The sequence below is a fragment of the Pinus tabuliformis genome, chromosome 4_2 (genome assembly GCF_031772625.1).
Source record: "Pinus tabuliformis cultivar Carrire ecotype Pingquan chromosome 4_2, CPIR1, whole genome shotgun sequence".
Classification (NCBI taxonomy): domain Eukaryota; kingdom Viridiplantae; phylum Streptophyta; class Pinopsida; order Pinales; family Pinaceae; genus Pinus; species Pinus tabuliformis.
Genome location: NC_142304.1, coordinates 847,021,706 through 847,044,931, shown reverse-complemented (window position 1 = coordinate 847,044,931; position 23,226 = coordinate 847,021,706).

Here is a 23,226-nt window from a genome sequence, read left to right as displayed (position 1 = left end):
TGCAAGTGTTCTTTTTTCCCAAGTAAGAAAAAACTTACATAAAACTTGGAAATTAACATCATGGACCTTATTAGTGAATATAATGTTTTATGAAAAAAATATGAAATACCTATGCTTCTTATTATGGAAAAAATAAAAATAAAAAAGTGATTCTTCTATTTTATGAGGGATTAGGATAACATTACCAAAAAGGTTTTTTTTTTTGGGATATCATGATAGTAATTTAACATTATAAAATGGATAATTATATAGTTAATTTAATATTGTAAAGTTAATTTAATATTGTAAAAAATGTTATCATTCTTAGTACAGATAGAGATAATGCAATATATCATATTTTTGACCATCAATTATTTTTATGCTTAAATAAAATTTAGATTACATTGTATAAAGTTAACATTATAATTTATTTTTATTTAGATTACATTGTATAAAGTTAACATTATAATTTTTTTTTTTTTTAATATTTAAGTTTTAGTTTTCATACATTTGATTGGATGTGGTCTTATTGTGTAATGATTTAATTTAATTAATGCAATATACCATCAAATAAATTTTAACAATAACACAATAAATAAATGTGTGTAGACAAAACCATGCAAAAATGTAAATGTACCAAATGTGTATCAAGATGACATACTCAAATAGGTTGTTGTGATGTGTGAAATGAAATTTAATTGTTTAACATTCATACATAAATACAAATAGGAAATATACCTATTTCAAGCAAAACAGGAAGGCAATGTTTTACCTTGCAATAACTTTCTACCCTCGATTTCTTCATACACTGAGTGATCTGATTTACGCTTTGTAACTTTTAAATTGTGTTGAGAATGAAAACATTTATGTATAGAATGCGTACCAAACAATCTGTATGGCCTTCTCACCAAACACCGCACCTACCATTTTCATCATTATGCACCATATATATATGTTCATTTCCCATAATGTTATCTGTGATTTCCAGTACTTTGTCATCACTATCGAATTGATTGATTGAAACACTTAATTTTTTTTAGATCATATCTTTAATTATTATTTAATCAAAAAAATTATTTGTTTAAAAAATGTATTTAAATTTAATATAGATAGGATGATGTATTCTATAAATAATTAAACATAATTTCAAATTCTAATATATTTTTGTTTATAAATTATATTATAATTATAACTATTACTTAACTCTGTTATAATTAAAATAATTAATTAATACTTTTGCCAATTGGGAATAACTTGTTTTAATTATGGCAAAGAGTGTTTTTATAAAGAAAAGGTTTCTATGATGTAACGATCTTTTGGGAGATTAGCATATGAACTAACATATATGGAGGGCCTCTTACTCAGTTTATGTGGCCCTACTGGCATGACTATACCTCACTCTTGTCATATGGGTATCACGTGATGTATCGTTGAATGGTTGGGAACATCCATAATGATCTAATGACTTGGGTGATCGGGTTTCATTAGATTAGGGAAGATTGCCCTTGTGGCCCCTTCATTGCATTCTTTCAGCGTTGTCAACGTATGTTATGTGTTATGTTTTGCAACTAGAGAGGGAACTGGATTTTGGCCCTCCTTAAATTTGTTTTTCAAAGGTTCTCTAACTTTTTTGCTGGTTAATTCATCTAACTAGTATGATATCAAGGAGCAACTTGAATGTCAATTAATAGAGACACTAAAAATTTCAAATTTTTGTGGTTAAATTCGTCGATTCACTTTCTTTTTTCCTACATATAAATTTTTGTCATGTCAATCCTTTCATGGTTCTTTTCCTACAAGTTGTTCTTTTTAATGCCTAGTGTTAGGTTTTCCACTTCAGGGGTGGCTTTAAGGATTAAAATTTCTTAGGACTTCCATTTACTTGTCTATTTAACTCAAGAGTTTAGCATAGCGAGGTCGGTCGCTTTCCTTTCCATCTTGCGTATCCAAATTGAACCCTTTTGTTTATCTTACTTGAATTGGTTGCCATGTTTTATATTCTTTCTTTATTTTTTGCTTGTGTTAACCTTTGTTCTTTGGCAGGTCATGTATGCTTTGGGGAAAAATGGTACTAGTTGGACGAGGGTTATCCTCCACACTAGTAATATCTAAACCCTCATTTAATTATCACTGTCACAACATGTATATTCCATCTATTTCTTCTTTATCATTAACCCATTTTTCTAGTCCGAGATTACCCAGAGGTTCCTCTATCGAGCTCTTATTTTAGCATTCCAACCAATATAGAATTATTGGCTTCCGCTAGGTAAAATAGTTAGGTTTCTTTTTCATTTCTGATTTTTAATGTTTCTAATAACCTTTATATTTAGATATAAAGATATAATTGTTTATATGTATCCCTAATATAGTTATAATGACTTTGTTATAGATGGAGCATGACCACTACACCTCCTCTGACCCCTAAAGGTAACTATTTCCATTTTCTTTGAAATTGTTCATGATTTAACGACTCGGTAATGATTCTTCTTCAATATTTGACAAGGTATTTATGTCCCTTTTACTTTACAGGTATCATTTGGTCCTCGTTGTTTGAATTCCATTGAAACCTGTATTACAACTTTCTTTCCAGTCTTCCATTGCGAGTATTTGATTTCATTTTGAATTCTCTTTATTTTCTCAAGTCAAATAAATTGTGACCATTCCAGGGGTTTACAAGTGACCCAGGTGTTTACCATTAGCCTCTTTGAATAGACACTCATTTGTAATTTTTCATGAATAGTCATTTGTAATATTTTATGGGTAGACAGTTGACACCCATTTGTACATATGGTTTAAACATTTCCTCGCTTGTAATACTTTCTTTGACTGAGTAGTGTCATACCACTACCTCTAATTTTGTTGTGTTGATATTTTTCCCTCTACATATTTATATAAAAAATTGTTTACATATTGTTCTTTGTTTTTAATGCAAATACAATTTCTTAATGAAATTTTTTGAGTTATTAGCATACATTTACGATACACTCATTATTTTATCAGTCTTAGTATGTAATGATTTGGTTTAGTTAATGCAATGTACCATCAAATCCTTATTTCTTTATTGTTTTTTACTTTAATTTAGCTATGTTTAAACTAAGCGATATGTACTAGCACTCTAACAGAACTCTCATGAGTCCCCTTATTGTTTATTGATGCTAGCTGACTGACATCTCGTACATACCCCATGTGGACCTATGATCTAAGGCCACATTAGCATTGGAAGCGCTTTTCAAAACCAACTTTCCATAATAAAACCCCATCAAACTCTGCATCCAAAACATTAGAAAACCCGTCTATACACCTGATCAATGATTAACAAAGACATGACCTTACACACCGCCAATGAGCGCTTTCTCACTTGGTATGAAATGACATAGGTGGTCAATTGTTTTAGAGACTATCAACAATCGACCCCATTGTTGGGCAACGGATCCCCCCATAACATGTTTTTGGGGCTTGAAGCCTGAATTTTGGTCAAGTGTAATGTAAAGACCCCGTGAAATCTAGGCGCGAAGTGCAAGAGTCTATGGTTGTCCACCCTAAGATAATGTAATTTAATGTAAAGTGTGTCGGCCTACCCATGGTCCGTGGACCATGGGATTATATAAATAGAGCAAGGATCTAAGTGTAAAGACAGTCATAGTTTCTGGATGATGAATTAGCTCTGAGTCTATAAGTTTGAGTCTTGGGTTGTAGTAGTAGGAAGAGGCTCTACAGCTGAGTGCGCAGAGGCCTGGTAGAGTCCACAGCTGTGTGCGCGGACCCCTGCAGCTGAGTGCGCAGGGCGGAGTTGGGATTGTACTTGGACAAAGAATTAATAAAAGATAAGTTGATTCTAAAATATTGTGTGTCTATGCTTCTGTTATATTTATGCATCTCTTTACAGTTTTATGATTGTGCGCACTTGTTATGAATGTTGAATGATTAATGAGAATATTGGGCCCACACAATTAAGTTAAGATCTATAATAATAGCACAGTAAGGATAAAGGATCTAGACAGCACCTCTTCGCGCTCTTTATAGAGCTGCGCGGAAGCAAGTGCACAAGTTGTGAAGGACAGACAACTGCACAGAGTAGCACAAGCGCGCAGGCTCTGTTCGTGAACTTCCTAGATTTCATGAAGACATCCCTAGGGTGTGGAAACCTGGTTCTAGCACCCTCCCATACTACCTAGCGTGAGACCTCAGTCCGCGCACCGCATACTGTTGCCGAAAGGGTCGGTAGTTTCGGGATTTGTTTAGCTAAATCACTTCTGAATCTGGGTCAGGCCCCAACAAGCCAACAAATGGTTCTGTTGCCGGGACCGGGATCTACCTAAGGGATGTCTGATGTCATGCCACTGGAACCCAACAAAGAAGGAAATTGAAGAGTGGTTGGACAAGAAGATTCACGAGTCCGTGACACAGGAAAACAAAATTCCGCAGGTATCCAAGAAAAGGTGGTTGGATCGCTACATGTATAAGGAAATCCATGAGATCTTATTTGTGTCCTTTCCTTCTTAACTATATGAGTGGATCGCGAGGATAGCCGACAGCCAGGGAAGGTGTAAACTCGACCAACTGATAGTGTGGACTCTGGAATTAGTGCGCAAACTAGAGGCATTAGAAGATAAGATCATGCGAGCTGTGGACCATTGGCTCGACCAAATAATAGGGGAATTTATCATTGAATTTGCGATAGACACAACCGTGAGCTACAGTGAAGTAGAACAACGTTTTCTCAAGGGACCACGAGGTAAGTACATTAAATCTTTGAATACCTGGATTAAGATGCTGTTATGTGAAAAGAGGGTTATGTGAATACATTAATGTTTGGAATGACGCGGAGTGGAAAGATCTACAAAGGTAGCGAGAAAGTAGGAAACAGCCCCTTAATTTCACCTTTGCGAGAGAACGAGGAAGAGCTCGCTCGGGTCTCTCCGAGAAGTGCGGTCATCTTGATAAGGCAACGTATTCCGTAGTTACCACCTCCGCCCATGCCACCACTCGCTTCACCTCCTTCACCTCCATCTCCACCCACTCCACCCCCACCAAACCCACAGCTCAACATGGCAAGCGTAATCAAGCTACCTGTATTCAGAGGAGTAGGGAATGAGGATCCAGACTGGTTCTGGTTCGTGGTAAGAGCGAGGTGGGAAGTGCAAGGGGTCACAAACGACAACATTAAGAAGGCTACATTGGTGAGCACTCTGTAGGATCGCGCGTTGACATGGTATATCAAGCACTCTAATGACCACCCAAATGTAGGAGTAGCAGAGATCCAGAATGCATTGAATAGAGAATTTAGTCGGCCGAAATCAGAGACACAGTTAATCATTGGGTTCAAAGAGATCGTGATGCTTCCCGGCGAAACCCCCTAGGATCTGGATTAGTGGCTGAAGAGTACAATCTGCGAAGCTAATATGATGCTAACGAATGTGCAGCACCGTGCATGGTTTGTGGCATCTTTGACACCACCTCTAAGGATGGCGCTGTCACAACAGAAGCTTTCAACCCAGGCCAAAGCGTTGGAAATGGAAATGAGGTTGCATGAAACACCAATACAGGATCTAGGGCTGGGAGTTCAACAAATCCATGCACAACTACAGAATATTTGCCTGGAAATGCAGAGCTTGATGCAGGATAGGGCACCGTGGCCAGAGGCACGCGAGGAAGTATGGTGCATAAAATCCAAAGGCCAGGGCCATGACAAGGATCATTTCCCAGTATTCGTGAACTACTTGGTAGGAAGGGGACCAATGCCGTTGAGACCAAAGGCACAGGCAGGGCCGAGTACGACACCCACGCTATGGTGTGTGATCTATCAGATAGGAGGAAAACACACAATGGATAACTATCATTTGTTGTAGAAGTATACACAGACTCCCCAGTTGTTGTTTTGTAATTTCTACAGGTCAGTAGGCCACGATGAGTGTACTTGTCGCAACTACGAGTTAATGATGGATCGGACCCCAGCCTATAGAATGCAGATAGAAATACGAGGCCTCGACCCAACTGTGGGGATGACGCGCGCTTGATTTCAGGGGCGAGGTCAAGGACGACGAGGAATGGGGCCAAGAAGGGGCCGCGAATAGTTAATTTGTTACAATTCTGGAGGACCAAGGTACTACGCCCACGATTGTACCAACCTGACGAGAATATCCTGTTCATACTGTGATCAGTTTGATCATGAAATGATAAATTGTCCTACGTTGATCGCACAGATCCACGAGAAAGGGGTACTCCAGGCTCCTTCGACTTAGAATATCCAAATGATGAGGTATGAACCACGCGAAGAAGACCCAAATGTGAACATGATGCTCAGAAGCAGTGCGACCACAGGGGAGGATAAGGGGAAGCAGCCTGAGGAAGATACATGGGTTCACAAGGCTCCTATAAAGGAACCTAAGTTTGACTTAGAACGCGCAAAGGAGACATTCATGGAAACTAAGAAGAGCTTTGCAGAGGCCTCTACTTTAGGTAGTAAGGATCAACCAGAGCCAGGGATGGATCCTTCTATGCTTACTACCTTTTTGGAGACACGCATGAAGCTGTTGCACGACAATAAGGTAGTTAAGGGACTATAGGAGTTGATCACTAAGTGTGCGGGATTAGGAGAATCGCGCGTAGTCCAGAAATTGGGGAAGCATACATTGCGCACCAAGAGGGAAATGAGATTGACGGCACAGATTGGCAAATATGAAATGGATCAGGTAATCCTAGACCTGGGTTCAAATGCGAATGTATTACAGAAGCAGACATGGGAACATATGGGCAGGCCATGTTACAGTGGTCCCCTATTCAATTACGAATGGCGAACTAGCAGAAGATTTTTCCCATGGGGAGGTTGCAAGGGGTAATAGTTGATATCGAAGGTGTGAGCACACAAATGGACTTTGAGGTAATAGAGATTATTGATGACAACAATCCTTATCCTACGTTGCTAGGAATAGATTGGGCCACTGATATGAATGGAGTCATTAACCTAAAGAAGCAGAATATGATATTCAAGAAAAAGTCCCTACGCGTAGTAGTCTGCTAGACCCAGCCGAGGGAGCGTTTTACACTGAACCGTGACGATGAGCTAGATTGTATTTACCAGATAACAACGCGAGACCAGGATTGGGTGAACCCGACTGTAGATGGGAGAATCTCATTTGAGCACGACAGTTCCTGTACCTCGGATTCAGACGAAGAAGTAGAACGCTGGAAAAATCGGTTGCATGAAGTGACAACGCTGAATTGCAACATGATGATTAGATCACTGTGTTGTGTGATGAAAAAGGCAAGGGAACTGCCAACATATGATGGAGTAATAGTAGTGGATGAATTCCTGGACAAATTTGAAAGTGCAGTATCGGAACAACAGTGGTACGGTGCGCTGGAATGGGTGTTGTGCGCAACACATGTACGATGGTGGAGTACACATCAGAAGACCATTGTAAACTAGCGCGAATGTCGAAGACAGATGAGCTTGCGGTTTGAAAGCCCCCAACATCGAACGAGGGCAGGGAAGCTAGGCCGAAGCAGCTTGCATGCCCACTTGTGTTGATGGGTGCAGACGGGTGCCATACAGTCCACACAAGCATACCCCAGACTAAGGATCGAAAATCAGAACCAAACGTAGCAGCAGGAAAAGCAACGCGCCCCACAGAGGTTCCACGTAGAAGCATTCCATAAGGTATGAAAAATCCTAAATAGGGTTTACCAGGCGAGGCGAACTGATTAGGACCTGCGCGTACCAGTGGTCCGATGGGCCTATAGGGCCATGCACAAGAACCTGAGTGCGGGAATGATTCTGAAGACGATGAGCAGAGTCGAGGCCATAGCTTTAGAGAAGAATCCCCATACAACAACTCCCATAATGGGGACAACATGCGAGGACCAGAACGAAGGGATTATGCAGCCATGCGAGGATGAATATATGTAGATTCAAGAAGCCATTTGGTGAGGGAACCTTGAGCTTTGCGAACTCGAAGAAGATCGGGTATGACTGAAGCATAAAGGCATGTTAATGGATGCGAAAATCAGAAAACTGGAAATCGAAATCGCGTAGGCATGCGTCGATAGAAGGACAGGACAAGATATGGGCAACCATACCATCGCATTAGAATATTGTTGTTGAGAATTTCTAGCTCTGGTACCATGGTTGCGACCGCACCTTATTAAACAAAGTAACCAGGGGAGCGCACCGTCTAAGGAAGAACGCGAGGCGCTGACTGGTGCGAGGATAATTAAGGAGGGCCCGTGGACTGGGTTGGAAGGTGATTTGAAGCCTCACACCAGTGGTGCGACCACTTGACTATCCATAGGAGGCACAGTCTTAGTGCTCCAAGCAGTTGAAAGAGAGCACAAGACTATAAAAGAGTCTGTATGGGCGCTGCGCGACAAGGAGGTTGCGCGCAGGATCAGTATGACACACGGGTCGCATCCACGCACAGGGGGCTGCGCTGCTGCGCGGGTAGGTTGGGAAGTGACTGTTGGAGTCACTGTTCATGACAAGATGTCTAATTTAAGGCAATGAGGAGTGGATGGTGGGCAATTAAGACATGGAGTCGGAAATAGATTTAGGACGATCTGCCACCAAGAATGCATTAATGACTCAGAAATGGGGGGAATGGTTAGATTCAAATTCTAGGGGTGCTATAAAACCACCAAGGCAGACCACGAGACAACACTTGTTTGTTTGAGATTAGAGCTATTAAAGAGAGACCATAGTGTTGAGCGTTGAGTGGTGTTTGAACCTCCAAAGTCATGAACAACTACAAACAACTCAAACAAGATGACAACTACCAGGAGAGGTGTGGGCTTTGTCGACAGTACCGCCGAAGAAGCCAACCAGAGCCATTCGCTACAGGTGGGATCGGAAATTCCAAAATCTGACGCTGAGGCCAAAGACGAATCCATAGGCAGCGGGACAAATCCACATGTCTTCATGAAATTCGCGGTTCAGTAAATTGTGTATGGAAGATAAGGGCAAAACTGTTAATCTTGAGATAGATGATGAGGAGGAGGAATATCTTTAGGCCTTTGTAGAAGAGATTGAACCAAATGAAGCAATGGAGGAAGACATTCAGCCAGTGCGCGCTGCAGCAAAACTGCCCAAATATGTTCCTCCGCGTAAAGGGAGAGTGAAAGTACCCAAATATTTGGATGTCGTTAAGAGCGCACTCCAAACCCCGTTTCTCCTAGATGGAATTCTGTTTGAAAGATTGGTTCTGGGCTACGTGCCCATAATGAAATTTGAAGATTAGGACCTCGCGGACAACGAAAAGTTTCCACATTTGGAAACTAGCCAACTCATGAAACAGAGCAAAGAGGGGTCAATTACAACACTAAAGCCACAGAAATGGCTGCATGGCGTGGAGGAGGCCAGGCTACTCCACCTACTATGGACTCCACATTATCACTGGGCACCAATCATGATATTTGTCATCAGGCAACTGCTTTGCCTAGTGCATGATGGGTACTTATGGCTGGAGGAGCCAATTCCCATCATGACGGAGCTTATTCATAGGATTTCTTTGCTTCCTTGTATGAGAAGGGACCCCGTGGAAATAACTGGCCAAAGCAGAGACTTGGCACTTGTAGAAGCCATGAAGAAGAAATACAAGTTGGAGAAGAAGTAAAGGGGTTATGTCATTACTAGCATTCAAGAAAAAGGGGTGCATGTAGCCACCCAGTTGCTGGCAAGAAAAGTGATGAGAAAATGTCGCGGAAACGAGGTACCAACAACGGTCATTGCACTGGCCGAGAAATGCGCCGAGGGGGTACAGTTCAACTGGGCACAGTTCCTCTGTGAGGAGTTCTTGACGAACTGCAAGGAGGCCCAGGAGTAGGGTAAGACCTTCCACTACGCGTGGTTGCTCTTATCCATCTTGTTGGTCGCAAGGGAATTGCCGGAGGACAGTCAGTTTCCTCCTCTTGATCAGGACTTACTAGAGGGAGCAAAATACATGTCATTATGGGCAACAAGGGACGCTACGCGGATCCATGAGACCAAGATCTTTTGGATACTTTTGGAGGTAAGCATACGGATGGGGATCAACAAACGGCCGCGCCTATTGTGATGCAAGAAAGTGTTCCCTCTGTGAACAGAGGCAACCCCTTTAACCCTAGAGTGGGTTTAGTCACAAACAAGGACAGATCAACAATAGCTTTCCTTAAACAGTCATAGTTGGAGGCCTACATCAACCAGTGGTCGATGGAGTTCCGTTGCACTGCTCCAGCTTCCGCTTCCTTCTCCTAATGAGTAATCAACCTGAAACAATGCAAAGGAAATACAACAAAGCACGTAACCGGAACAACAAATGATCTATTTACTCACAAAGTCAAGAAGTCATGAGCTATCAAGTACATTACATACAAGACATAGGAAAAAATCATTGATTGCATTAATTATGAAATAAGAGTAAACTTACAACCAAAGTCTTGATGTCACAAGCCTTCTAAGAGGGATCCAGCCAGCATGTTCCTCAAGCATTCACTCTTGAAGATGGATCTTCCAATACACAAGTCTCTCTCACTCACAAGTTTGACACAAGATTAAGGGCACTTCATAACCTTCCTCAAGCTATCAAAAATCCCACACTTGTCACACTCACACCAGCTATCTAGCAAACTCAAAAGCACTAACAACACTATCAGAAACCATTCCAAAGACTAAGAACTCCAAAACTAGCAACACATAGCAATGGTGAGAGTTTAAATAGGAGAAGGAGTCTCCATGAAAGATGGGAAGATGAGCTTATCTCCAAGGAAGGTAGCACAAATGACGGAACAGCCATGCCAGAGAAAGGAGGGCAACATAAACTAGGCCAACAACTAGGTCTGGAGTCATCTGGAAGGTCAACTGTTGGGACAAATTCGCCCAATCTGGATCATCGTGGGCACATAACTGGCCTTCCGTGCTGACATCGCTATTGAATAATGTAGCTAGTCAGATCATCGCTTAGGATTACAAGAGACAGTCGCACTGGCACATAAAATCCGACCATCGCGGCAATCAGGTGTACTTCCGCGATGACAGCGCTTCCGGGCTATTTTGGAGCACCTTTCAGCGCGTTTATTTAGCCAACAGACGCGATGAGGCAGAAACCTTTGGAAAAGTGGGTCATTTGGCAGCATCATAGAGCTTTTGTCTAACATGAGCATGTATGACTTTGGACACATGACACAGTAGGAAGACTGGAGTGAAGACAGTGACAAATTACTTTGTAACAGATGCCCCCTAAAGTATGAAGCCCGAGAGAGAGGGAGGGGTGAAATGCTTTACGAAACTGACTGAACTAGAATACCATCTGGAAGAACCTACATGCAAGTACAACTGATATCTCTGATGATGAATTACATGTAGCCTAGGCATGGGTGCAACCATCCAAAAGACATACGAAATAGGTCTGTGGTATGGACGCAGCCATCCAGCTACTGAGACCATGATGATGATAAAGGTATGGTCGCAACCATCCATGAAGACTCACATATGGTCTCAGCCATCCATCAATGAGTCATGTAATCATAAACCAATCCACGCAGCCTGAACATGTGTAATCTAAGTTTGGGGTCTTGAACCCATCCGATCATAGTACAAATCCTAACATGCGAATAGACGTGCTAAGGTCGAGCATGATAGAACATCGCTTGATTACCGGTCAATGATGAAAACCGTTAACAAGCACGAGAGAAACCACCAATAATGCTAATGGCTCTCAAGGTATTGTCTAGCACAATCCACGAAGTGTGAAGAAGGAGCTGAAGTTGAACACTCGTGGAATCACCCAATCGACGACCAATGATGAAAGTCAACCATCAGGTGTGAAGAACTTGCCATTGAGGCATGCAAGCTCTAAGGTACCAAAGGGGATCTCTAGATCAATCTCCTGGATAATGAGCTGATGTCGACAGGAGACGACCCATTGCAGGAGGGCCATAATGTTTCCCCCATCAATGACACGAGATAAGGAACAAGTGGCAAATGGCGAAATAGAGCACCAAAGGAGAAGGCGAGGGTGTAAACTGCAGAAGGATTATACTCTTGAACATGTTGGTGACATGACTCTGGAGGGTGGCAGCATTCAGGCATCAAGGGATCAGAGGCTCGATGGAAACGGCATGAATCGGATGGAATGAGGCTAGAATGATGACCCAAACCTGTGGAAGGCCAAATGACGATGTATGGATGTCCCAACTCGACAAGAAGCAAAAGTGTCGATGTTCAAGAGTGACTAGTTGCCATAGACAATCAATGATAAACCTGTTGTGGAGTCCAACCTAGTAATATTTTAACGAGCCCTAGGAAGGAGAAGCTCGAGTCTCTTCATGGTGACGAGTCCAATGTCATCAGGGTTTAATGAGTTCGACATAGGTAAAACTCAGAGTCTTTTTCATGTTTAGAGAGTTTTAAAAAGACATGGAAAAGAAAACTCCAGGGGGATCCTTTTTCGTAGAGTTGTGTCTCTTGAGCCCGAAAAAGTATAAAACAATACTCGAAAGAACCGCCCGACCATTACGATCGAGGAGTAATTTTCGTAACTAGTGGCTTCGACCCAAAAAAGTAGAAAAGCGGTCGGAAGCACGTCGTTTCGTAACCAATAACGAGCCTGAAATGACAAAAGCCTGGCAATCTTTTTGTGTTTAAACAGTCGGAAAAGAGCTTAAAGGTGACCGCCTCTCGTTCCTTTTAATGATTCAAGAGGAAAACTCGGCCATCTTTTCATTGGAAAAGAGCTTAAAGACGACTTCATGGATCAAGTGTATGTGAGATCGTCATAATTCCACTGCCTGAAGCTCTGCACAAAAACATGTCACACGTAAACCCATTTGAGATAAAATGAACAATATACATAGGAAACATAGTTAAAAAACCAAAATTTGACTATCCATGTGGCAAAACAATGAGAAAAACCCACATTTATAAAATATAATTTTAAATTTGCAAAAAACACTATAAAAAGGGATTAACTTATTCATTTTTACCACAGTAATGTTCAATTCACTGTGGAGCCACTTGGAGCACTGAAGTTGGCGAGCGAAATTCGGCCCCGTTCATGCATCATTTCTCCCGAAACTTGTTCCAGGTAGACATACGTTGCCTTGCACTTCAATTTAATACTCTTTTCATGCATTTTGAACGTTCCATGTATTAGTTTAGGCAGATTTTCAAACCGGGCTCCGCCGCTTGGTCATCGCAGGTTTACCCTATTGGGTCCGCGATGGCCGAAAAAATTTACACATGGTGCGCTCTGATCATCGCGGGAAAGTGGTGTACTTCTGCGATGATCACGAAAAATTTGAACTAGCGACCTCGCGCCATCGCATCTGTTTAAAAAACAGACGCGATGGCGACGCAAACATATGTTTTTATGCAAATTCTACGTTGAAATTTCCAAATGAAGTGCTAATCCAACTTTTCTCGTCCTGCAGGCTATAATGGCATTCATCTGGCAAGAACACACACATGATAACAATGATATAGAAGCTTTTTCCAATGCGGGGTGCCGAAACGCATTACGGGCATGCGGATTGCTCAAATTCTTCCTAACTCCACACCTGCGGTCACAACCTGACTTGCTGGTGCTATTGATTAGGGCCTAGAATCCCATAGATGGGAAATTTATCATCCAAGGCCGGGATATTGAGTTTGACGCTCCAGACATATATTTTTTGACTGGGCTGTCTCGTCGAGGTGAGAGGCCCATTCTGAATGGGCAGCGACCCGGGGGTGATTCCTTAGAGATGCTGATGTCTCAAGTCTGCCCACAGGCACGTAAGACAAGGAGTGGGAAGGTGGCGATCCCAACAGTGGACGATGTAGTCCTTCGTGCTATGCTTTTCATGGTGACAAGGGCAGTGGGCTCCCAAGCCCAACATGAGGCCTCGAAGACCCATCTCCGGATGGCTCTCAAGTGTCTCAATTCCATCATGTTTAACTGGGTAGAGACAGTGATGGCGAACATAAAGAGGCAACTCACCAACTGCCGTCAAGGAGAGATGAAGCAGTTTGGTTATGGATCCATCTTAGTCCTGCTCATGCTGGAGCCAGTGCCGACACTGTAGTTACAGGACAGGATTTGGATTTACCCAGGCCATGTGAGACGAGGGCCACGCGATGGGCTCACGTCATGCCATGAGGAGGTGGCGGACGATCGGTGGCGTGGGGGACATTGTTTCGAGAGTGGCTGGAGCGACAGACGATCTTCGTGGAGGATTGGCCATATGCCGGCATGGACTTCCATGAAGATCCTGACATGCAGCTGCCCGCTGCAGAGCAGTGGGATGACAGTGGTAAGACAGTTGATCACATTTTTTCATTTTTATTTTTATGATGTTTTTTTTTATTTTTTCATGTGCATGTCCTAATGACGAACGCTATGGTATGCAGAGGTAGGACCAGTGAGACCCATCGGGCTGGCCCCAGAGGCGCGGAGGGATGCATAGGGCATTGTAGCACTAGCCCTGGCTCCTCCAGAAGATGATACGATGGAGACAGTGATCCAGAACCTTGAGGGCCTGTTAGAAGGGATTCCAGATTACATGGGGATCGAGGAGGTCCCTAGAGTGTCCCAGATCCACATAGTAGGAGTGGAACCTAGGATGCACTGCCTATTGAGGCGGGTGACACGAGCAGTGGTGTACTATATGGAGCACAACCCACCGTAGTAGACACCTAGGTTTTTACTTCCTGCTGGTGATTTTTGAGAGACATGTGTCTTAGATGTACGGAGAACACAGACTCTATTTGGACATCTACACTTTTTTTTTAGTGCCTCAGTGTGCCACACGATATATATATATATATATATATATACATATACATATTCCTATGGTCTATTATTGTGTTTTACATGCTTCTTGTATGTTGTTTTGATTACATGTTACGCAAATGTCTCTCCAATACATGATTAGCCAATGCATCAGATAACGTGTTTAATTGTCGTGGAATATGTTGATATGTAATGAAATCAAAATCCCTCTCTAACAATTTAACATGTAAATACAACCTTAAAATGCGATGGTCTTTGACGGAATATCGCCCATTGAGCTGGTGGACGACAAGTTGAAAGTCCAGGTTCACAACCAATGCACAAATACCAAGATTAATTGCCTCAACCAGTAACTCAATCACAGCACTATATTCAGCGACATTGTTTGTGGTACAACCTAAACAAACACCTTGAAGGTCTATCAAATCACCATGAGGATCGTAGATCACCCACGCCACAAAGGACAAGTTGCGGGTACTGCGGCAGGCACCATTGGTGAAACCAATATAAGGTGCATTAGACATTTGCACAAAAAGAAAAAGACACAATAAGCGGCAATCACGCCTTCACACCAAGCCAAAAACATGAAAGCACACACACAACACACCTGCTAAAACACACGTATGTACAAACTAAAGTGCATGGAATTCACGCATAGTACTTTTTCAAGTAAATCCCATTTCGGGGCTTATCGAGAGGATTCCCTTCATAATCAATTAGCTTGTAGGCCCCTTTCTGCAAAACTCTCTTTACAATATAAGGCCCAAGCCACATGGGCTCGAGTTTTCCTACCCCCAGCTTATCATTCGCTTGATCATAGAGCAGGACTAAATCTCCCTCAACAAAATAACGAGGATGGACAGTATAATTGAAGTGAGTTTTCACTCTCTTCTTCTGTGCTTCGATAGCTAGAGAGGCTAGCCGACGGGTCTCGTCCAACCATTCTATGTAAAGAAGATGTTCTTCTACCGGAGTAGTGTTGGGAAGTAATTCAACGGCCAACTTCAAAGAAGGGATCTCGCACTCGATTGGAAGGGTAGCCTCCAGTCCGTAAACTAATTGAAATGGAGTGAAACCGGTGGCATCCTTCACAAAAGTTCGGTAGGCCCACAAGGCGGAGAACAACATCAAGTGCCAGTTAGACTTGTGCATGCCAACGGTACGTTGAAGCATCGTAACTAGAACCTTGTTAACGGCTTCTACTTGGCCATTGGCCTGAGGATAGTATGGAGTCGAACTATCATGCCGTAAGCCTAGCTGGGTTGTTAACTAAGTCATCATGTGATTATGGAAATGCTTCCTGTGATCAGTGACGATAGCCTGAGGGACTCCGAACCGTGAAATAACATGATTAAACAAAAATTGTGCCGCTGTGTGACCATCTTCAGATAATGTGGGCATCACCTTGGCCCATTTTGTGAAGTAATCAGCGGCAATGATAATATACCCATGCCCCCTGGCGGAGCGAGGGTTACATGTCGTATAATCAATGCCCCATTTTGCAAAAGGGCCAACGGTGGCAACAGGGTGCAATGGACTGGGAGGCGCACGCATCTTCCGCTGGTAGATCTGGCACTCGTGACAGGAGCGGATGGTAAGAATGCAATCCTTAAAGATGGAGGGCCAGAAATAACCGGTGCGGAGGATCTTTTGAGCAGTAGCATATCCGGACATGTGACCACCACAGGCGCCAAAATGGCAGTCATTCAAAACTCGCTTAGCCTCCTCGAATGTCAGGCATCAGCGGAGAATGGAGTCGGCACCGAGACGGTACAGGGTGTCCCCAATGATACGATAGGGCTGAGACTGATGATGAATCCGTCGCTGAGCATCCTTAGACACATCGGGACGAAAAGAGGATGTCTGCAGATATACAATGATATCCCCGTACCAGGGATCGAGGGTGCTAATTAGGAACAGAGTTTCGTCCGGGATATGGTCCTCTGACCGAGAGGGCGCGGTAGGAGATGGCAAAGAGCAAAGTAACTCAGCAAAGACAAGGGATTTCTTAGACGTGGCGGTGGTAAATTCCAAGTCGAACTCTTGGAGGATGACAATCCACTTCGAGTACTTGCCCCCCAGCAGCTGACGTGACAGGATGTACGTCATCGGGTTGCAATCAGAAACCACAGTCGTAGTACGCAACAAGATATAATGGCAGAAACATTGGACGGCTTCAACGACGGCCAATACCAACTTCTCGACGTAAGCGTATTTAGTTTCCGTATCTAGAAGATTGCGGATGAGATAATATATGACATGCTCAGTGTCATCATCATCATCTTGAACAAGAACCATGCCAATAGTGGTATCGGCAGCGGCCAAATACAGAGTGTAGTCGCAATGATAATTCAGAGGACGCAACAACGGAGCAAAAACAAGGAGACCCTTGAGAAGCTCGAAGGACTCTTGAGTAGCGGCATCCCAATGAAAAGGGGTATATCACTTTAATAACCGCGTGAAACCTTTAGCCACTTCGGCATAGTTCGGAATGAATCATCTTAAGAATTTCACTTTGCCCTGCAAGCTCTGCAATTGCTGCAAAGAAGCAGGGGGAGGAAGATTCAAAATAGCCTCGACTTTAAGGGGATCCAAACGGATGCCCTCTCGAGAGACGATAAACCCGAGCAGGCTACCTGACTCAATGCAGAAGACACACTTATGAGGATTAAGCCCAATGCAGTAGTGTCAACAGCGGAGAAAGATTTCGTGAAGATGAGCGGGATGGTCCTGGTGTTTTGCTGAATGAGCTTGTAGATCATCCAGGTACAGCTGTACAATGTGTCGAATGTCGTGGAATGCATAGGACATTGCATGTTGGAAGGTAGCACCGACGTTCTTCAAACCGAAAGGGAGCCTTTTGTAGGCGAAAGTGCCCCATGGACAGATAAAGGTAGTCTTGTGCTGATCTGCGAGCACAATATTGATCTGGTTATACCCAGAAAAACCATCCATGAATGAATACATTTCGCTCCCAGCACACTCATCAATGAGCTGGTCAATGAAGGGTGTGGGGAAGTTATCTTTGGGATAGGCCCAGTTAATATCATGATAATCAACACAGACTCGAATAGTACCCTGTTTTTTAGTCACAAGGACGATATTGGAGACCCAATCTGTGAGTGGGATGGGGTAAATAAAACCAGCCTTAAGAAGCTTTTCAACTTCCGCTTTAATGGCCGTAGCCTTTCGGGGGTGCACAGGGCGTAGACGTTGGCGAATAGGCTTAGCACCCAAATACGTAGGTATCTCATGCACCACTATGCTAGGATCAATGCCGGGCATTTCTTCGTAGGACCAAGCAAAGACATCACGAAATTCACGAAAAAGATTAGTATAGAGCTGAATTTCCTCCGGAGTACAAGATACTTCGACATGGATATGCTCGACAATCCCTGGTTTCACAGAGATTTCGATGGGCTGGGTCTACGTAATGTTTCCCATATTTCCTTCAGAAGACACTTGATAAACTTGAATGGGTGTCTGAAGGGGTTGGGATGGGAGACAAGGAGCAAACCGCTCGAGACAGGTAAGCATTTCCCGGTGGGCAGGGAGAAATGAGGAACGATGGTGATGATTAGACCAAGGGGGTTCCTCAAGAGACATGGTCTCGATAATGGCTTCATCAGAAGGAAATATTTCCTTTAAAGGATCTGAAGAAGCGTCATCTCCAAGCCAAGGGGAATGAGCGTACGAGTCGGGAGCCCTGCTTGAAGGAGCAGATTCAGAAGGTGGAGCCGATGCAGAAACAATTTCGACGTAGTTGAGTTCGGCAGGACTTAACGACATCTCATCGCTCCAAGATTCTACCTGATCAGTGGGGGGAAGAACCCACAGATCAGAGTGAATGGAAATCATATTGATAGGAGCGACGTTAGGAGGTGGGAGTGAAAACACACCCATCAGGGCAGGATCTTTAAAAAGTCCAGCTCCCACACTCTCATATGGGATGGAGGTATAATCCACAAAGGGCATGGTGCCTTCAGAAGAGGAAGCGAAGAAGGATAGCTGGTCTACGGTGACGATCTTCCCCTGATGAGGGAAACGAATGACATGAAATAGAGATGAAGCCACAGCTCGCATGGCGTATGTCCAGCTACGTCCCAGAAGGAGGTTGTAGGTAAGATTAGCATCAACAACTTCAACTTCCACTTCGACCATCTTCCCTTCCAAAGTAATGGGCAAACGTTGGAGTATACCATAAGGGCGAGACTCTCTCCCATCAAAGGCTTCCAAGGTCGTAGGAGACTGGCTCAAAGTCGGAGAACCAATAGCCTTCCAATAGGCAACAGACATGATGCAAGTTGAAGCGCCTTCATCAATGACTGTACGATGAATCATTTTGGAATTGATGATGACCTGTATGAGGAAGGAAATTTGGTGAGGCAGTCTCGGTATATGGCTTTCCAGGTCAAAAGTAATCAGATCCAAGTCAGCCGGGTCTATGCCACCGATGGCCGATAGCAAGGACTTCCTCTGAGAGGGGCAGCTCTAGAGTACTTCTAAGGCAGACATAGCCAACGGAGCCTGGGCTAAGTCCTCAACGATGTTGTAGTGCTGGGCAGCACGAGCATTAGGGTTGTAAGAAGATTTCCGGAGTACACCTTTCGGAGGGGGTCGGATGGGTGTCTTAGTGCTAGGTCTCTCGATATGGAGCGGACCAGAACTGGATGGAGGAGCACTAGAGGGGACCTTAGGCTCTTTCCCGACAGGCGATGGATACTCTTTTGCCCGAGTACTGATGTGGACAGGAATTGTCCCAGCCATAAATACTTGAGAACCAAAGGGAGAAGAGGATTGAGATGGATCAGCCACCATTTGCGTTTGCTGTGAGGGAAAAGGTTCTTTGAGCACAACAGGAGTCTCGGGAGCACCTTTCAACAAACGACTAACTTCAGACCGCCTTGGGCAGTCTTTGGTATAGTGATCCTCATCACAGATAAGACAAGGGTACTTGGGCTTGCGTTTGGCGCCTTCCTCGGGTGGAGGTTTAGGGGAATCCTACTTAGGTTGATCCACTTTATTCTTTCCTTTTCCCTTCTTCTTTCCTTTCGAGGCTTTGTCCGCCGTGGTGGACTGGACGACGTTAACCTCGGAAGTACTACCAGAATTGGATACAGCCTGAGAAGTATTTTCATTCGAAGCATTCGACTTTTGCTTCCCAGGGTTTGCGGAAGTTTTCTTTGAAGGCGGATTAACGGAACCAATGATACCATCAACAGATGGTGTTGGCAGGGCTTTGGAAGTTCTGGGTCTCGGGGCATCAGGCAAATAATCATATAGCGTACCGGACTGGGAGTAAACCAAGTCAAGGTACTGAGCGCATGCAATAGCTTGCTCTTCAGTTACACATGCCCCCATAGCAATGTCCCGTGCTATCGGACCAACGAATGAGGTCGTGAACCAGTCGGTGAGAAGCTGATCGGGAATCCAAAACTTAATCAAATGACGACATCATCTCCATTCATGGATATGATCAGAGATATGCATAGCCGTTGTCTATTTTAAGGATGTCAGGAGGTGTGTGCCCGTTTCATATCGAATCGGCAACTGAAAATGAGTTAAAAATGCCATAGCCAACGAGTTAAAATCCTGAAAAGATCCGCGAGATAACTCAATATACCATTTAGCAGCAGAGCCAGTGAGAGTCCTTTGAAAAAGGCAGAGCCGGATTGAATCATCAAGCCACGAATTCGATGAACACCATAGATGATAAGTCATGACGTGAGCTTGGGGATCTTCTCCAGCTTTACCATCGAATTTGGGACAATCACCAGGAATCTTAGTTGGAACCGGGGGCCAATACGGATTATGAAGAATAGGATCATTTTTCAGTTTGGACACATCTGGTAATTCCAACGTTACTAAAAGGGGTAACTAAGGGTTAAAGGACATCTCAGGCTGTAGGTAAGAGGTAGTACCAGAGTTCCAGCTAGCTGCCGGTTGCCCCCATTGGTTTTGTCCAGATGGATTTGGCCCAGGAGGGTTTTGTCCGTAGCGATTATAGGATGGCTGACCCTGGATTGCCCCCTAGCATTCCATTGATTACCAACTTGACCTGTAGGAGCAACATAAGGTTGCTGGTAATTCTGATAAGGACTCACCTGCAGTTGTTGATAATTTTGATACGGGCCAAATTGAGTTTTCCCTTGGGATTGCTGGAAACCATAAGGCGGCTGGGCTCCAAACTGAGCCTGGGAGGTAGGCTACGTTTGATAAGCCGGTTGGGATTGAGATCCAACCTGCATTTGAAGACCGGATTGGATTTGGAGCCCAGCCTGGGGCTGAAAACCGGGTTGAGCTTGAGAAGCAACAATCATTTGAGTGCCCAGTTGAGCAGGCCTAGAAGGATGTCCTTGAGAGAATTGAGGCTGAGCCATCTAGCCAGAAGGTTGACCTAGTTGAGATTGAGATTGACCCATCTACCCAAAAGGTTGAGCTTGTTGGGTGTTGGGCTATCCTTGCACAACTGAGGGTTGTCCTAATAGACCGGATGGTTGAGCGGACTAGACAGTTGGTTGACCTAAGTGGATTTGAGGCTAATCAACTTGTCTAGATGGTTGACCATACTGGACAGTGGGTTGGCCTTGCTAAACGTAAGGTTGACATACCTGTCCAGAAGGGTAGCGTTTCTGGACACTAGGTTGACCTTGTTGCATGTAAGGTTGTCTTGGATTACCAGAAGGTTGCGTAAAATAGGTAAAAGACAGACCACCAGAGGCCGAAGGTTGTCCCTGGAAGGGTTGTCCTTGTGGGCCTATAGGTTTCCCTGGATAAGCCTACCCGTAATACTGCTACCCATAAGAGGTTTGCATGTAAGATGGTTGGCCTTGATGAGGTGGTCCTTGAAGATGTGCAGGCGATACTTGGCCACCGCCGTAACCAGTGGTGGTCCAAGCAACGGATAATGGGACCGTGACCTCAACCGCAGGCTGAGGTGACAGAGGTCCATGGTAATAGATATGAGCCCCTCTAGAATCATAATAATGAAACGGATTTTGAGGATCCACATTCTGAAGAGCATGCAAATATTGATCGTATGCCCCCCTGCTAGAATAGAACCAGAAGAAGGTGGGGCACCTAGTGTAGGGTCAACAACTCCGGGTACAGATGCCGATGGGCCACTATTAGCTGAGCCTGAAGAAGGTCCAGCAGCAACGGTCACAACTGAGGATGCAGTAATGGCACCGACAACGGGGGTTGAAGAAGCCACACAAACAGTTGGAATAGTTGGGATAGAAGTGACAGGCACATTGTGAATTTGAGGAATAAAGGACTCCGAGGTCGGAGTGATGGTGTGCGACCACATAGAACTCGTAGGGGGAGTCCTAGAAGACATAACATCCCTCAACGCCTTATAGCATAAAGGCAACGTAACACCAAGAGGGGTGATACAAAAAGGTGGAGTTTCCATTGAGGTGGGAATTTCACCGCTTGTCGCAACGGATTCTTCACTTGTGACGGGGGATGTGTCCTCCATATCAGAAGAAGACATTGGGACCAAAACGCTAGGAGGAGTACCGGGAATATCTTCTTCAGAAGGCTCCCAAATGGGGTTCCAGTGAATCTCGTAAGTCTCGTCCTCTGGAGCACGAGAGTTAATCGGTTGGATACTCGGAATAATAGGGAGAGTATCACTCACAACCGGTACCTCAGGGGCAACAGAAGAAGGAGACCCTTGGTCACTCGGAACAGGAGACGGGATCAGTGATTCCACCAGGATGATGACTTCAAAAGATCCTAGGCAAACTAACGAGAAAGGACCCTACTCAAGCTAATGCAAACAAGATCTAACCGGGTAAATGTGAATCGTGGCCGAATAAATTTTAAGACACAGGAACAAAACTTGACCTTTTCATCTTTAAAGAGTCGAGAAAAGGACAAAAGATGACTCTAGTCACCTTCAAATATTTAATGAGCCTGAAGTGACAAGTGCTCAGATGGACCTTTTCTTTTAGGGAGTCCGAAAAGGAACGAAAGTGACTACTCTGGAGAACTAGGCAAAAGGTTTACCAGACAAGTTCGTAAAACTGCATATACACCTTGGCAATCATATGAAAACCAAGGACTTTCTGTACGGCAGTCAATCTTCCTGAATGCTGTGTTCGGTGCATTACAGCTTGTAAGGTGGCAGACACGGCTTCCTATGGATGAAGGATGATAACCTAGTGGGGTCTCCCAGCATATACTCAACGGTACATGGGAGCACAAATCCGTGCTAGACCACTATTGAGTCACCGAAGGAGGAATCACCCAACCTTGAGTAGAAACAAAAATGACTAGGTTTAACGACGCCGGATCACGTCTCTAGCCTAGACCTCTAAATGTGTGCGTTATGTTCCAATGCGTTGTTAGATTTATTTAGTTCATTTTAAAGTTGATCTTGGATTATGTTTTAGTTTTCAGGCCTTACCGTATGTATATAACAGAACCTAGGATGCAGCTAGAATGAATGAAATATCCCTTTTTTTTCGATGAACACCTACCTATGGGAGGGTAGAGAGAT